Source organism: Gorilla gorilla, chromosome 2 (genome assembly GCF_029281585.2).
Source record: "Gorilla gorilla gorilla isolate KB3781 chromosome 2, NHGRI_mGorGor1-v2.1_pri, whole genome shotgun sequence".
Taxonomy (NCBI): domain Eukaryota; kingdom Metazoa; phylum Chordata; class Mammalia; order Primates; family Hominidae; genus Gorilla; species Gorilla gorilla.
The window spans coordinates 174189873-174207836 of NC_086017.1; the positions used below are offsets into that span (position 1 = coordinate 174189873).

Sequence of the window (17964 nt, forward strand, 5' to 3'; positions counted from 1 at the left end):
GCACAGAGCAACAGTGGGCCCCTGGGCCCTGCACGCAAAACAATTTTTTCCTCCTAGTTCTTTGGGTCTGTGATGGGAGGGGCTGTTGTGAAGGTCTCCAACATGCCCTAGAGATTTTTTCCCCATTGTCTTTCGGCTCCTTGTTACTTATGCAAATTTTTGCAGCTAGCTTGAATTCCTCCTCAGAAAATGGGTTTTTCTTTGCTACTGCATTGACAGGCTGCAAATTATTCACACTTTTATGCTCCCTTTCCTTTTAAACATGAGTTTCAATTTCACATCATCTCTCTCAAGTTCAAAGTTCAACAGATCTCTAGGACAGGGCAAAACGCTGCCAGCCTTTGTGCTAAAGCATAGCCTGAGTGATGTTTACTCCATCGTCTCCATCCGAGACCACCTCAGCCTGTACTTCAGTGTTCAAATCACTATCAGCATTTGGGTCAAAACCATTCAACAAGTCTCTAGGATGCTCCAGTCTTTCCCACATATTCCTGTCTTCTTCTGAGCCCTCCAAACTGTTGCACCTCTGCTTGTTACCCAGGTCCAAAGTTACTGCCACATTTTCGAGTATCTTTATAGCAGTGCCCCACTCTCTGCAGTACCAACTTACTTAGTCTGTTTTCACATTGCTATAAAGAAATACCCAAGACTGGGTAATTATAAAGGAAAGATTTTTAATTGACTCACAGTTTCACATGGCTGGGGAGGCCTCAGCCTTACAATTATGGCGGAAGTGGAAACAGGCACGGCTTACATGGTAGCAGGCAAGAGATAGTGTGGCAGGCATAGAGGAAAGAGCCCCTTATAAAACCATTAGATCTCATAACTCACTCACTATTGCAAGAACAGCATGGGAGCAACTGCCCCATGATCCAATCACCTCCTACCATGTCTCTCCCTCCACACCTGGGGATTATTCAAGATGAGATTTGGGTGGGGATACAGAGCCCCACCATGTCACTATCATTATCAATTATTATGTATTCTACATAATTGTATATGCTATCATTTTATGTGAATGGCAGTGCAATGAGTTTGTTTGCACAAGGATCACCACAAACATGTGAGTAACACATTTTGTTATGACATTGGGATGACTATAATGTCACTAGGCTACAATAATTTTTTTGGCTTCATTATAATCTTATAGGATCACCAATGTATATGCAATCAGTTGTTGACCAAAATGTTGTTATGTGCCACAAGCAGTTGAAATTAACTCAGGAAATGTTTACTTTGACTTTAAAGGGAGGTATTTTGAAAGCAGTGATAGGACAGTAGAATCTTGTCCCAAAACTGAGAAAGTACTTAATTTTGGAAATTGTTCAATTTATGTCACAATTTTACATGTAAGTGGTTTATCATAATAAAATAACCTAGTATGTGACTAGTCAGTAAATGGTAATTACTTCTTTTAACTCCCTTAAATATATTACTAGTCATTCCAGAAATGATACAACTTTTCAAAACAACTTAGAAGCCTTAAGTGAAACAATGGCATGACTTTATTTTGGGATGAATAGCCTTTTGAAGAGCTAGTGTTAAACTCTCATGACTATTTACAATATAGTTTTTGATTTGTGGGGGAAGGAAATGTTTCAGTCTTGGCATAATGGTTGCTGTATAGCGCTGAATGAATTTTTGTTAAATGTGTCAATTAATAAGTAAAAATTTATTTATAATTTAAAAATGACTTTTTGGAGCACAATTCAAAAATTATCTCACCTTGATATGAAATTAATTTTGTCTACAGAATATTTGTTTGACCCAGTCAAAGGAATTTAAATAATCAATAATAATAATCTTATAGAAGACTTTATCAACTGTTTTGTCTTTTTGTCTTTGAAGGAAAATTTTGGATTATAATGATGAAAATTAGACCCCAAGTAGATCTCTGTAGTATGATGAGCTTCATTTTGCCATATGGTCAACACTTAGCCTGAAGACAGGTGAAGTTTGATACTTGAATTTGACAAAATTTGAAGATGAAAAGAATTGTGCAGTCATCAAGAGTATTTGAGGACAAAATAAATTATATCTAATTTGTTTCTTTTGAATTTTTAATTTGAAATATACATTTTATACATCAAAGAGATTCAATATTCTTTTTCTAAAGTAAAGTATTTTCATTTCATTCATTAAATAACATTTTTTAGAATTCTTATTTGAAACCTGGACATCATGTTTTATATTTTATGCTTTCTTTTTTCCCATCTGTACCTACAGTGTGTGACTAAACATGCATTCATTATCACATAACTTATACCAGGGAAAGGTCATAATGAAGGTGTCTCAGCATTGCCATATGGTTAAATTGACCCTATTGTCATTCCATGCTCATAAGTGTCCAATAAATTGCCATGTTTAGAAATATGTGGAGAAAGAGTACTCAATTGTGTTGGCATCTTCACAGCTGCTCTACTTCTTTTTGGCAGATTCACTGCCTCTTGGCCAAGTCACAATGAGACAGATTCAAGAGCATATAATGGTATAATATCTTCATTATCTAAGAGATAGAAATATGAATAGAGTCAGTATCAAAATACATAACTTCAACTTTACATTTTATATCTAAAGATTATATAAATAAAAGTCAAAACCAAACAAAACATATCTTCTCTCAAATATATGCATGTTCCAAAAGTGGAAAAGCTTCAGCTTATTAATTGTCAATTCCAACTCCCACTTACAGAACAAATATATTGAGCCATTAATCCTTTTATCAACAGCTAATATTCCCACTGTGCTAAAGATTTAATTTTTAAAGCAGTGTAGAGAATAGCAATTAGCACTGGCAGCTACTGGTATTTTTCAGAGGCCATACAGAGGGGTTTTATTATTTTTCTTATAGTTTTTAACCTGCATCCCACAAGGACATGTTTCTTCAGTCTTATAAGAGTGTGATATAAAATGAATTTCTATTATGATAATCTATTGAGGAATATTGTTCTCTTAAACAAATGAGCTTGCATTAATTCTGAATTTCTATTCTGCATATTTTCTTGCAGCAGGCCCTGCTATTTTACTCTCTGGTAGGTCAGAAGAGCCACATGAGTTTTACCAAAACTCTCTCAAAAAGTTCAGACAGAGTGGCTTGCAGACTAGAATTCACTAGTCTATATTCAGGAAATAAAATAAAACAATCAGCTTCATTAGTAAAATTCGCAGTAGTAAGTTCAAGCTTAAATTTTTCTTCATTTAGTAACTTTTAATTGAGCTTTGTACTTGACCCACATTAGGATGGTTTTTATATCTGTGTGTGTCTGTGTGTGTGTGTGTGTGTGTGTGTGTGTATTGTACAGCAGTGTTATGTAAACTTTAATATTCACACTAATCACATAAAAATCTTACTTAAAATACAGACTTAGATTCAGAGTTGCTGCATTTCATTCAAGCTCCCTATCTGTTCCACCGATCTCTCTTTGTGTATAAAGGTCTTAGAAGCCTTTATGATTCATTTGAGAACACAAAGACCTTAACAAATTAATGTGTATGTAATGTGGTAAGTTTTATTAAAGAATTGAGAATTAAGAGTTAAAAACATATCACAGACAGAGAAATCAAATCTTTACAAAGACATCAGGGAAGATTTCACTGTTATGGCAACATTTAAAGTAAGTCTTGGAGGGTGTGTAGAATTTTGAGAATAAAATTATTTTTTAAAATAGATTTTGTCATTTTTGGCAGAAGGAATAATATAATATATAAATACAGTGACTCATAAAAAATCATGGGATAATGTATTTTCTGTGAGAACTGATAAACTGGAAGAATATTGGTAGAATAGTTTTGGTCCAGATTGTGAGGGCCAAATTAACAAAATTGCTTTTATACCCTATGAATTGCATAAACAAAACAGGTTAATGAAAAATGGACTAATATGATTACTCTCTTCTTAGAAAATAATTCTAGAAGTCATTTTTAGGATTGATTAAGAAGGATAGTCTGATGAAAATGAAACAAGATAAAGACTTAAAACAATTCAGGCCATGTGCAGTGGCTCACGCGTGTAATCCCAGCACTTTGGGAGGCTGAGGTTGGTGGATCATGAGGTCAAGAGATTCAGACCATCCTGGCCAACATGGTGAAACCCCAATCTCTACTAAAAAATTACAAACACTAGTTTGGTGTGGTGGCATGCACCTGCAGTCCCAGCTACTTGGCAGGCTGAGGCAGGAGAATCGCTTGAACCTGGGAGGTGGAGGTTGCAGTGAGCCGAGATCTCGCCACTGCACTCCAGCCTGGTGACAGAGCGAGACTCTGTCTCAAAAAAAAAAAAAAAATTCAAATGAGTAAAGATAATACTGTACATTCAGGGGTGAGAAGAATAGAAAAAAGTGGCCAATTTTAAGAGATATTACTAGATTTTATTAATAGTAACTGGTGATTGATTAGGCATGGGAAACAGAGAAAGAGAGACGGAGAGCAATGAATTATGACATCAAATTCTCTATTTTAAGAATCAAAGTTAAATAACGACAGCATTAAACATGATGGTATATCAAAATTTTTGTTCTTATAAAAATACAGCTATGACTATTGATACATTCAGTAATTATTTTCACCTCCATTATGTAAAAGTTAGTAGATAGTAATTATCAATTCACATAATACAGATCGGGCTGTCTTTTGTGTTTTTAAAACTATGCTTATTAAAATACTTTATTTTTTTTCTTTATTTCTTCCAAAAAAAATGGGATACAAGTTGCAGAATGTGCAGGCTTGATATACAGGTATATGCATGCCACAGTGGTTTACTGCACCTAATGACATGTCCTCTGAGTTTTCTCCCCTCACCTTGCCCCCAACAGGCCCTGGTGTGTGTTGCTCCCCTCTCTGTGTCCGTGTGTTCTCAATGTTCAACTCCCACTTATGAGTGAGAACATATGGTGTTTGGTTTTCTGTTCTTGTGTTAGTTTGCTGAGAATGATGGCTTGCAGCTTCATCCATGTCCCTGAAAAGGAAATGATATCATTCCTTTTTATGGCTACCTAGTATTCCATGGTGTATATGTAGCACATTTTCTTTATCCAGTCTATCATTGATGGGCATTTGGGTTGGTTCCATGTCTTTGCTATTGTGAATAGTGCTGCAATAAACATGCGTGTGCAGGTGTGTTTATAGTAGAATGATATATATTCCTCTGGCTATATACCAAGTAATGGGATTGCTGGGTCAAATGGTATTTCTGATTCTAGATCCTTGAGGAATTGCCATTCTGTCTTCCACAATGGTTGAACTAATATACATTCCTACCAATGTCTAATGTATAAAAATAGAAATGATTTTCATAGTCTTCAGAATTTTAAAGAACATTTCCTTCAATGTGATAATTGGAAAACAGAACATTAAAAACTTGTTTTGGTTTTATATGTTACTTGTCAATCATTTTTTCCTGCTCCTGTCATAGTTTTATTTCCAATAAAAATGAAAAACTTTCTGATATAATTGGACAGTTTCAAATTTTACTGGACTCTATGACTACATGTTCAGCAGTAGGAGTGAAAACATTTTCTGAAAGTTGACATATATATTTGTAGGCATATGGATGATAAGAGAGTTTACAATTTTTGTAGATAATAACTAAGATTAAAATATGAAATACAATTTAAAGTGAGAACACTACTATGTACTGCTATTTTGTTTAAGAGGGAAACAAACTGTATAAGCCTTTATTATATATTTTCTGAGCTCTGCTGTAGTTTATAGCAGTCTAAAGGGTAAAATATTTTGCACAAATAATGAGGATAAATATAAAACAGGCTTTTCAGTAGTATCCTGCAATATTTACAATAGCTAACAGCATGACTTTCAGAAACTTGAGCATGTAATAGTAATTTGTCATTTTTCTCCAAGTTCGTTGACATTGTCAAGGCATATTTAACTCAGCAGGAGAATTTAAATTTTATACTTGGTGAATTCATGAAGCATTCTTTTCACTCTGAGGTTTCAGCTAAAAACACCCTTTTCAATTCTTTCAATAAATTACCATCTATTCAATTCTCATGGCTTCATTAGAATGTTCAGTTGCAAATAATCAAAACACCACCTGCTTCCAAACTATGTTTATATAAAAGTTTACTTCTAATTTGTAATTTGGATAATGGCTGAAGAAATGCTTATAAATATGATCCCTGTGGGCAAGCAGAGCTAGAGAATTTAGTCAAGAGTCCCACATGGTGTAACGTGTCTATTTTATCAGTGTGTTGGATTTAAATTGGCTGTGTTATGTTAACTACTATTAGCACTGGGGAAAATAATTAAAAAATTAAAACAAAGTGAAATAATGGCATTTGAAAACTAATAACTCACAGAAAAACAAAACTATCTCTTTAGTAGGAGCTGTGTGCTCCTATAAGTTTTACTCTTAACTCCAGTTGGATGTATCACATACTCTCAAACTAGATACGCACTGTATTGTATGATAATTTTTCTGTACCTACCAACCCCAGCCTTAAACAAGATCTCAACATTCCTGTGAATTATAATGCAGTCTTCTAACTCATGCACATGATGGCTTCTGAAAACATCTTTTATTATGTCCTTTTCTTAATGTTCATAATGCTAATATCATTTATTAAATCCCTACAGTAGGTAGGTGTCATGCTACATACCAGCGGTATTATTTGCTGTATTTATTTATTTATTTATTATTTTATGAGACAGACTCTCTCTCTGTCACCCAGGCTTGGGTACAGTGGAGTGATATCAGCTCACTACAACCTACGCCTCCTAGGTTCAAGTGATTTTCCAGCCTCAGCCTCCTAAGTAGCTGGGACTACAAGCCCGTGCCATCTTGTCTGGATAAGTTTTGTATTTTTAGTAGAGACCAGGTTTCACTATTTTGGCCAGGCTTGTCTTGAACTCCTGACCTCAGGTGATCCACCTGTCTTGGCCTCCCAAAGTGCTGGGATTACAGGCGTGAGACACCACGCCCACCCTCCTGTAATAATTTAAATAGGCATTATTATATCCATAGTAATCTACTTTATACAGAGAAGGAAACACATTTAGTTGGTTATTTACTTTGCCCTATCAAGGCACACAGCAGGGAATGCAGAAGCTAAAACTTGAACCACTTACTTTCACTATATTACATTGTTCTACTCTCTTATATTTAAACTTTTCGAATATGTGTTCAAGTGGTATCTTGTTCTATTCCAGTATGATTCTTGGGCTCACTTTCTTTTTCTATTTGCTCTTCATGTACTTGGATCCAGAGTCCTAACAGTTTGCACTTAGTTTGCTTCTGTGGCTGCTGCAAGATAGCCTCTCTACTTCCACCCTTGTCTATTCTTTCTTTCTGCTTTTCACTGCCAGCTATAATTTTTCTGGTCAAAAAATTCATGTGCTTACTTCAGTGCTGTAAGGTGTAAAATCTGATGTTTTACTTGCAAGGCCTTCCTTACTTTTGCTGTAACTCTTAAAATATATTTCTCATTTTATTTCTGTTAGGTGTTAGATATCTCATACTATTTTTTCTTGCCCTCAGCTTGCTATGTAAGCTACCCGACTAGTGTGGATTTTGTATTTTACTTCAACTTTGAATTATCTCCTGTCGATTTTATTTTTGTCTATACAAGTCCCGTCCATTACACAAAACACAAATTAGATTCTATCATTTACAAAGATATGATTTTACCTATCATATTCAACTTTCCTATTTAGAAACTTTGGCCCATATGGTGAGTGCCATACATTTTTCTGAAATTATCAATAGCTCTTTTTTTGTGGCATCTTATACGTAATCAGTTACTTCAAGGTGAGGCTGAATACGTCCTTTACATCTACTGGCTGCCAGAATCTCATTGAAGTGGACGATGAATGTGAATTTAGTACTTTTTTTGAAAAGCATATGGCCATAGAAATCACGACTAAGGCTCTGGGTAAAGAATGGAAGGGTTATGTGGTCCAGATCAATGGTGGTAATGACAAATAAGGTTTCCTCATGAAGCAGGATGACTTGAACCATGGCTGGGTCCTCTTGCTACTGAATAAGTGGAATTCTTGTTATAGACCCAGGGCAACTAGAAAAAAGAATGTGAAAATGTTTTGAGTTTCATTTGGATGCCAATCAGTATGGACTCAACTTCGTTATAAAAATAATTGTGAGAAAAAAATACAGTAGAGAAAGACATTTGTCGACTGACTGACACCACAGTGCCTGATCACCTGGAGCCCAAAAGAGCTAGGAAAACTCACTAACCATTTAATTATCTTTAAAGAGGTAATATCTACCAATATGTTGTAAGAAAGCCCTTAAACAAATAAGGTAAGAAACCCAGGATCAAAGCACCCAAGGTTCAGCATCTTGTTACTCCGCATGTCCTGCAACATAAACTCTGGTGTATTGTTCTGAAAAAAACTGTGTATCAAGAAAACTAAGGAAGAGTCCACAGAATATGCTAAACTTTTAGCCAAGAGAATGAAGAGAGACAAAAACAGATCACCAGAAACAGATTGCCAAGACACATGGACTGTCATCTGAGACCTTCTACTTCTAAGTCTTAGTTCAGACAAAAATGTTTTTTTTAAGTAACAACTAAATAAGATCAAACCTCAGAAAAATTAGCTATTGTTTATTAAGTGTTTAACATGTGTCAAGAATCCTGATAACTATACAGTTTTTGAATCCTCACAATACCCCAATGAATTACCAATTATCACTAACCTTACCTAAGAACAAGAGGAGGAGGAAAAAAAAATGAGAAAGAGTAGCTCTCTCAATGTTGCATAGATACTAAATAATAAATTTGTCATAATATCTAGAATTTCATTTATTTGATTTATGGTTCAAAGAAAAATTATCTTTACCTCTCTGCACTGAGTAGAAATGTTTTAGAAACCTTAGGATTCATAATCTTCATAGCTCTTAACCAGTGTTTACAAGGCAGTCCATGTGGTCACAGAAAAGATAGTTATTCATAAAAGAAATGGAAGATAGTCACATTTTTATCATTTTAAGGGTATTAGTTATGAGGGTTTTTGAAAACAATTTTATAATAAAAGTTTATTTTGAGAAAAAAATTACACCTGTTTACAGAAAATTAAATTTATGCTAATACTGACAAACAGTGCCTATGGTTAAATCTTGTATGACTTTGGAATTCATCAGAATATGACCAATAAGTTCATTGATTTACGTATTTATTAATCCAGTCCTTCTCTCTTTAATGAGTAATGAGGTGAGGATAGTATTTGGCTTAGGACTAAAACCAAGAAAAATTTAATTCACATGGCTAGCATTGTATTTTTTAATTCACCAAGATCATTTCTGTCTTAAACTACCTGAAATAATTTTGTTTCAGTTTGTGACCCCAGTTACATTAAAATGAAATCCTCAATGTCTGTCATGTCAGACAGGGTTTGGCGCACGTTGGCACACAGACCCATGATATAATAGAACGCCTATATAGGGCAAGTAGCAAGGAAAAATTGTCTTTGTCATATTTCCTCCTTGGAGTAACAGAAAAAGCATCCTAAAATTTGTAAGAAAGAAAATAAAAATGAGAACTTTGGTGTCTTCAAACTTTTAATGTCTTAAATAGATTCAAAATTTAATGTGCCATCAACTTAGATTTTTACACTTCTTTGGGAGATTTTCTGGTTCAAATGTAACCAAAGAGAATGAGGCCAACCAGATTTTGTTCAAAAAATATTGCATGTGGCAGAACTGAAAAAGTCACTTGATGTTCAACAGTAATTAGTTATTTTATTTCAAAATGTGCCCTCTAAGGCTTTTAGTATTGATGATGAGAGACTGTCTGACACTAAGTAAAGTCAACAATGTAGCTGGAAAGAAGGAAAACTTTCTACACTTACAATATTTTAAGTTAATTATGAGAAAGATTGAGTTGTACAACCAAGTAATACAGAAAAAAAGGACTATGTATGCATTTGTCCTCCGTTCTTAAGTGTTTGTTTTGTTTTATGCAAATATTTCAAAAATTATGACGTTAAAGAACATTGGCTATATAGTAAGACTGTTCTGTAAGTACAGTCATATGTACTTAGTACAAATACTGTTCAATATTGAATTTGTAGGTTTCCCAAGAAAAACAAGCCTCATTAGATTATGCTTCTGAAAATTTAGTAAATTTTTGGTACAATATGCTTATATTTCTATAATAAAAGCATTTTGTTTGAAAATTATAAATGATTATAGAGACTTCTCAAAAAAATACACAGGGTAGTTTGATTTTGTAGCTACAACAAAAAGAAACCAACAAAGCTAACAGAGAAACAAAACTGATCCACTATTTCTGTTGCTGGACTCTAAATCTATCACGAGGTTTATTATGCATTTGCCTTCTTGAATTAGCTTTTTAACCTCAAATTTTAATACCCTGGTTTACAGTACTATACTGAATTTTTAGTTTCTACACACATTGTATTTCTATGCAATTCTTTTTGTAATCCATTAAAATTTAGCTTTGGATACAGTGCTATGCATGATAATACCTTTGTCATGCATAAGTGTCTTTACTTTTGTCATCTCACATATAAAACAGGCAAAGAGTATGAAGCAGCAGAAGAGGTCTAAAGGGAGATGTTGGTGTGTTTACTTCCCTACTATGGTTAAAGTAGCATCGGAGAACTTCTTAATATTTCTACTATTTTATCAAATTACATTATTCAAACAAAATCATACTCTGTTTAAATTAATTTGATTTAATCAAATAATTATTAAGTTGAATTATATAAAATTACCTATATTTGGTCTACCTAACTGAAAGTTTATGTTATACTTAATATTTATGTATCTGATTTGTTTAACTTTGGTCCATAAACTTACTCTTAAAAGATTAAGGTTAATTCTAAAATCTAAATCCAAAATAGCTACTTGCAATGTCAATGTTAATATGATTTACAGATAAACCATTCATAATCATGAATATGTGTGAAATAAGAAACACAAAGCATATTTTATGAGTTTTCCTTCTACTTTGATCATTATCAAAATAAAATATTCAATAAGCTAATATTTAAAGCCTCTACTACAATTAGTACAAGTCTAAATTATCTAATGACGGTTACAAATCAGGAATATGTTATATTGCACATCAAAAACTGGGATTAAAAAAGAGACAAAATAGATAACTAAAACAAGTAGCTATATATTTAGGAGAAGACAATTTACTAGGCCAATTTATGTAATATAGCCAATATAATATTTTATTAAGAAACAATGGAATAACTGATAAAAGTCAGTAGTAGAGGATTCAGTATAGAAAGGAGAACTTAAAGTGATTTATCTTAAAAAAATTAAGCTTGCTATCTTATGTAGGCATAGTTCATTCTGCCTGAAAAACAATCGTAATGGTAACATCAAAAATCTCTGATCAGAGATCACCATAACAGACATAATAATAATGAAAACGTGTTAAATATTATGCGAATTACCAAAATGTGACACAGAGACACTAAATGAGCACCTGCTGTTTAAAAAATGGGGTCAAGAAGCTTTCTCCAGACAGGGCTGCCAGGAACCTTCAACTGGTTAAAAATACAGTATCTGCAAGATGTAACAAAGTGAAACACAATACAATGAAGTATTCCTGTTATAACACAGTTTCATTTTCTACTGTAAGAATTAAGTGAGCTACAACATGTGTTTTCTTATTTTTCATGGCCTTATGTTCATATATGGTCAACTGTTAATGGTAGGCATACACAAAGTGGGGAACAAAAAGCAGTGTAATAAAACTTTTTTAATTGACTACATTCTGAGTAAATATAAATTATTTGTTTTAAAAAAATAAGTAATAAATATCAAATAAGGGACATTTAAGTTCTAAAATTAGACCTTGATAAATAAATTCACATTTATATATCAGAAAGGTTACATGTGAGAAGTAATCACAGCCATGCATACCATATATTTCATACTCGGTTTTGTGTTTACTGATTTAGGGGCATTTACTTTTGAAGGCTAACATCGGCACTCTTTTATAATGTTTTCTTCTCTCCTAAAAGTAGTTTAAGCTTACTATAACATATCTAGAAAATACAGAAAATGAAATAGCCCATCAGAAGCTGGGCCATGTTTTACTTGCCTGTGTTGCCCAGGTTTTTATATCTGAATTAGTGATTTGCCTCCTTTGTTTTATTTTCCTCTAAGGCTTGCTGAGAAATTCTAATCACTACATGCTCAATTGCATTGTCCTACTTAGGGAGATAAAGACTGATAGCAAGTAGACTTAAAACTTTGTCTCAAGTTTGCTTGTACTTACTGCAAAATTCTCTTGGATTTATATTTATTTTAAACCAAACTATTTTCACTATGCAAAATCTCCATTTATCATGAATTTTTAGAAGTTCTCCTTTACATAAAGCAAATATTTTTAAAATGATATTCTATGGGATGTTTCCTATTTTATAAACTGATGCCTTTTTTATGGTTGCTTATCACCATCAAAGTTAAAACGTAAATAAAACATTAAAATGTCTCCTACCAGTTCAGATAGAAAATTTGAGCACCCAGGCTTGTACTTTTCCATTATGAAATTTCTTGAAAATTACAGAGAGAAATATCTCATTTCATATGTTAAATTTATAGTACTATTCAAATCAAGGAGAATGCATAGTTGAAAGTTTGAAGAGTTTCAAAGTTTACTTAGTCTCAGAGTTCCTCCTTCAATATATTAAACAGTATGGAAAAGACAGTCATTTTACAGTGAAGAAACCCAGAAGACAGCATTTTAGCTTAATAATCAAGGTAAAATTCACCACTAAGAAGGCATATTAACATCGTGGAGGAATTGAGAAGATGCGCTGAGAAAGACAAACATCACTGTCGTGATATTCTTGTCAAAAAGCCCTAACCTCATTCCGATAATGTGTAAACATAAGGTAAATGTAAATTGAGGGCCATTTTGCAAAATAACTGATTAGTACTCATCAAAAGTGTCTTGAAAATCATGAGATGACATGAAAGGAATATAGAATTGCTACAGTCTGGAGGAGACTAAAGAAAAATAACTGATAGCAATGTGGAATCCTGGTTAGGTTCTTGAAACCAAAAAAAAAAGAAAAGAAGAAAAGAAATAAAATGGTAAAACTGCATAATATTTGTGGTTTATTTAATAATATTACACCAATGTTTGTTTTTCCTAATAGTTATATTATGGTTATATAAGATATTAACATTTGGGGAAACAGGGTGAAGGACTCCAATGGTTTGCAATTTTTCTAAAGAGTCTAAAATTAGCGCAACTTAGTGAAGTGACTGACTGTCTTTTCTATAGTGTTTAATATATTGAAGGGGAAACTCTGAGACTAAGCTCAAACAAAAAGTTACACACATGCACACACACACACACACACACACACACACACACACACCAAAACAAAGCATAAAACTGTAGCAGCCTACAATAATAATCAAAAACAGAAAGAAGATTAGGAAGAAAAAGCAGCATAAGCAGAAACAGAATTTTTGTGATTTTTTTTGGTAAGACTAGAAAAAAGATTAGAAATCAAAGAGGGAAAGAGGTCAAAATCTCTTTTAGGGCCTGAAAAAGAGAATGTCAGGAAGAGGGAAGACACATTTTTCTTAAAAGTACTGAAGTTTTTTGTTTAAGTACAATCATCAAACTTAAATCCAGGTTAAAAACACAGCCTTAGGCTACATATTTTGTGTACTTCCCAAAATCTGCCTGAGAATAAAGTATAATTAACCACGTTTTGGGTTATGTGAAAACATCTCTCTGACAGCTCCTAAGAACTGGTTTTGGACAACTATTAATTTTTCTTTATATTGGAAATTTTGAGTAAGTGTTTGTGGAGTGGAGTCCACACATTTTTTTTAAGTGAAAGCATGTTTATTAAGAAAGCAAAGGAATAAAAGAATGGCTACTCAATAGGCAGAGCAGTGTGTATATTGGTATTACTAACAAAAAAAAAAAGAAGTAGAGGGAAGGAGAATTTTAATTTATACTCAGGTCTGTGATCAATTGTTCACTTTTCTGTGAATTGGTGATTGTACCCTGTGGGGCTATACTTCCCAGACTATAAGCAAGGCACTAAAATTTACTTTCTCTTTCTATTGTGTTGTTTTCTGTAATTAGTTATGTTTGAACAAACGAACAAAAAATAAGAGAGACATTGCCTTTATAGCCTTAAAAGCAACATTCCTGCTGTTACAGGAAATAATCTGAGTGTTTGATCCAGGCTACAAAGAATAGACATTAAAAAGATATTTTTCTCTCTTTCTTCAAGGAAGAGGGCGTCTCTCTTGAAACAGACATCTTATCTGTCATATTTTAATCACTGATCCTTAGCAGAGTCCCATCAGCCTTATGGTTGATGAGAATCTTTGCAGATTTGAACACTTAGTTATCTCTGTCTGATTCACAGAACTTTTAAACATAATTGTTTGACTTTTTTGTATGTTTATTTATGAATGATTTTCTTATGAAATTTTGAGAGTTCAACTAATGTACAAATTTAGATACATTGTATTTCTTATGGATATCCACTTGCTTCTGCATTATTACAAAAAGATTCTTTCTGCCATTTAAATACCTTAGGATTGAAATCAATGAAAAAATACATATACGGTTTATTTTGTATGCTTCATTCTGTTATTCTCTCTAACTTTTCTTATTCTAGTACCTATGTACCCTGCTTAGTCTTGAAAAGGTGTAGTTGGAGGTCCTTAATGTTTTATTTGCTTTTTAAACATTTTATCCACTCAAGGTTTTTTGGATGTCCCTATATGTATAGAATTAATTTGTTAATTACTATAACATAGCTTGTTGAGATTCTAATAGTGTTGTACTAAAACTATATATAAATTTATATCGGCACTCTTCACAATAGCAAAGACTTGGAACCAACCCAAATGTCCAACAATGATAGACTTCATTAAGAAAATGTGGCACATAAGCACCATGGAATACTATGCAGCCATAAAAAATGATGAGTTCATGTCCTTTGTAGGGACACGGATGAAGCTGGAAACCATCATTCTCAGCAAACGATTGCAAGGACAAAAAACCAAACACCGCATGTTCTCACTCATAGGTGGGAACTGAACAATGAGAACACATGGACACAGGAAGGGGAACATCACACACCAGGGCCTGTTGTGGGGTGGGGGGAGGAGGGAGGGATAGCATTAGGAGATATACCTGATGTTAAATGACGAGTTAATGGGTGCAGCACACCAACATGGCCCATGTATACGTATGTAACAAACCTGCACATTTTGCACATGTACCCTAAAACTTAAAGTATAATAAAAAAAGAAAGGATATTAAAATTTTAGTCTACACATCTATAAACATACCATATCTCTTCATTTACTTGTCTTCCTAAAGAATTTTAATATACAGCCTTAAAAATATTTTGTTATACCTAAGTATTTTATTTTAAGCTATTTAGAAGTATTACATTTTTAAACTTCAATTTTCTAAGTATTTTTTGCCAGTGTGTAGAAGTAGATTTTTTCATATGTTCTATTATTTAACATGGATAATTTTACTACTGCTTCTAGTAGTTTTATAGGCAAAATATTTAGGATTTTGTATTTATATAATCCTGTTGTCTATTTTTTTTAAATTTACAATTTCTGTGACTTTTATTTATTCTTCTTGCCTAAATGAATTGAACTACCAGTATATTATTGAATAGAAGTGAGACTGGAAATCTTTGTCTTATTCTGATCTCAGGAAGGCATTTAGGTTTTCAATATTAAAATATGAAGTTAACTCTAGATGTTTTTGTTGATGTTCTTTTTTTGAGAAAGTTTCTTTCTACTCTACTTTTCTGAGCATTTTTATCACTAATGGATGTTGAATTTAGGCAAATGGTATTGCTGCATCAAAAAAATGAGTATAGATTTTTTTTAGATGAATGTTTTCCCCCCTTTTCCTTCTGCTTATGTAGTGAATTATACTGATATTCCTTCAGCCTTGCTGACATTTCTGGGCTATGTTCAAGTTAGTAAAAATATATTTATTTTTATATATTGCTGGATTTTATTTGTTAATATTTCATTCAAGATTTTTAAGTCTATTCTCATGAGGAATATTTTTCTGCATTTGTCTTTTATGATAACACCCTGCTCAGGTCTTCATGTCAAGATAATACATTATTTAATTTAAGCCTCACCTCGAGTATATTAAGCGATTATTACTAATACATTTTGTGGATGAACTTTCAAAAAAACGATAAAGTGTTTATTGAGTGCATTTAAAATACAGCAGATCATTATGATACTTTGTAAAACTGCATATTCTTGGAAGTATGCATAAGACAGTGAAATAAAGAGTCTTGCATAGGATAGCATGGCAACAGATCATCCTTAAAGGTTAAGGAAAAATGAAATAGGGGGAATTTAGTTAGAGAACTTGAAACATCATATTGGATCCCAATTGAAATATTTTCAGAGAAAACATTGTTTCCCAAAGTGTAATATGTAAAAGGTATATTTCATATTTATTAATTGATCAGCATCCACCTGTCAAATGTTCATTCCTACAGATAAATTACACATATTAAATTTTTGAGTAGAGTTACATTGCAGAATTTAAGTATTTTGCAATGAATGATTTTTAGCCAATTGTTACACAGAAAAAAATGACAATTTCTCTGAACTTAATATACCACAAATCAAACAATAACAGTATATTATTCTGTTTTCACACTGCTGATAAAGACATACCTGAGACTGGGTAATTTACAAAACAAACAAACAAAAAAAGGTTTAATGGACTTACAGTTCCGCGTGGTTGGGGAGGCCACACAATCATGGTGGAAGGCAAAATCCATGTCTCACAGGGTGGCAGACAAGAGGGCTTGTGCAGGGAAACTCCTGTTTTTAAAACCATCAGATTTCATGAGACTTATTCACTGTCATGAGAATAGCACAGGGAAGACCCACCCCCATGAGTCAATTACCTCCCATTGAGTCCCTCCCACCACACTTGGGAATTCAAGATGAGATTAGGGTGGGAACACAGTCAAACCATATCATTCTGCTCCTGGCCCTTCCCAAATCTCATATCCTCATATTTCAAAACCAATCATGTCTTCCCAACAGTCCCCCAAAGTCTTAACTCATTTCAGTGTTAACTCAAAAGTCTACGATCCAAAGTCTCATCCAAGGCAAGGCAAGTTCCTTCTGCCTATGAGTCTGTTAAATCAAAAGCAAGTTAGTTACTTACTAGATACAGTGGGGGTACACTCATCCAAGGCAAGGCAAGTTCCTTCTGCCTATGAGTCTGTTAAATCAAAAGCAAGTTAGTTACTTACTAGATACAGTGGGGGTACAGGCATTTGGTAAAAACAGCCATTACAAATGGGAGAAATTAGCCAAAACAAAAGGGCTGCAGGCCCCATGCAAGTCCGAAATTCAGTGGGACAGTAAAATCTTAAAGCTCCAAAATGATCTCCTTTGACTCCATATCTCACATTGTAGGAAGGGGAAAAATTTGCCACACTAACGCCATTTTAAAATATGCCTCCATCTATAAGAGGTAGGGGCACCTAGGTGAAAAGCAAAAAACACCTTGTGTAGGATTTGATTAAAAGCCCAGAAATTAACTCAAGTCCCAGAACATCCTGAATACTGCTTCTGGAACTATTGTTCAAGTCCCGGAGCATGTGTTCCAAAATGCTGCTCCTGGAACACTCCCTCTGGAACAATTGTTTCAATGTTGTTCACTCAGAAAGGGCCCTCCTGAGCAAACAACCAAAGGTTCCCAAGGTAACAATAGGACTTAATAAAAGGAGCTTACACAAAGTAGGATCAAAGGCTGCTGTTGTCATGTGCTGGGGGTCGCCCCAATTGTGATTTCAGGATTCCCAGAATCTGCTTTCCAACTCAATGATGACTCCTCCTGTGGTCTGGTGAGCTTTGGTTACATTTTGTCTTTTTTTGTCAGTTCTTCAAAAACCTACTTAAGGCTGCTTTTGTTATAATATTTGCTTACAACTCTGACTGCAGGATCCCAGGCA

The 17964-nt window shown here is 33.6% G+C and overlaps 1 long non-coding RNA gene across 1 annotated transcript; it reads right to left on the reverse strand.

Moving 5' to 3' along the window:
• Positions 1-659: 659 nt before the first annotated feature.
• Positions 660-17581, reverse strand: LOC134758112 (uncharacterized). The gene is made up of 3 exons (XR_010132992.1): positions 17172-17581; positions 16725-16819; positions 660-2506 (listed from the first exon to the last, which is right to left on the reverse strand). It is a non-coding gene; the product is annotated as an uncharacterized lncRNA (long non-coding RNA).
• Between the last annotated feature and the right edge of the window lie 383 nt (positions 17582-17964).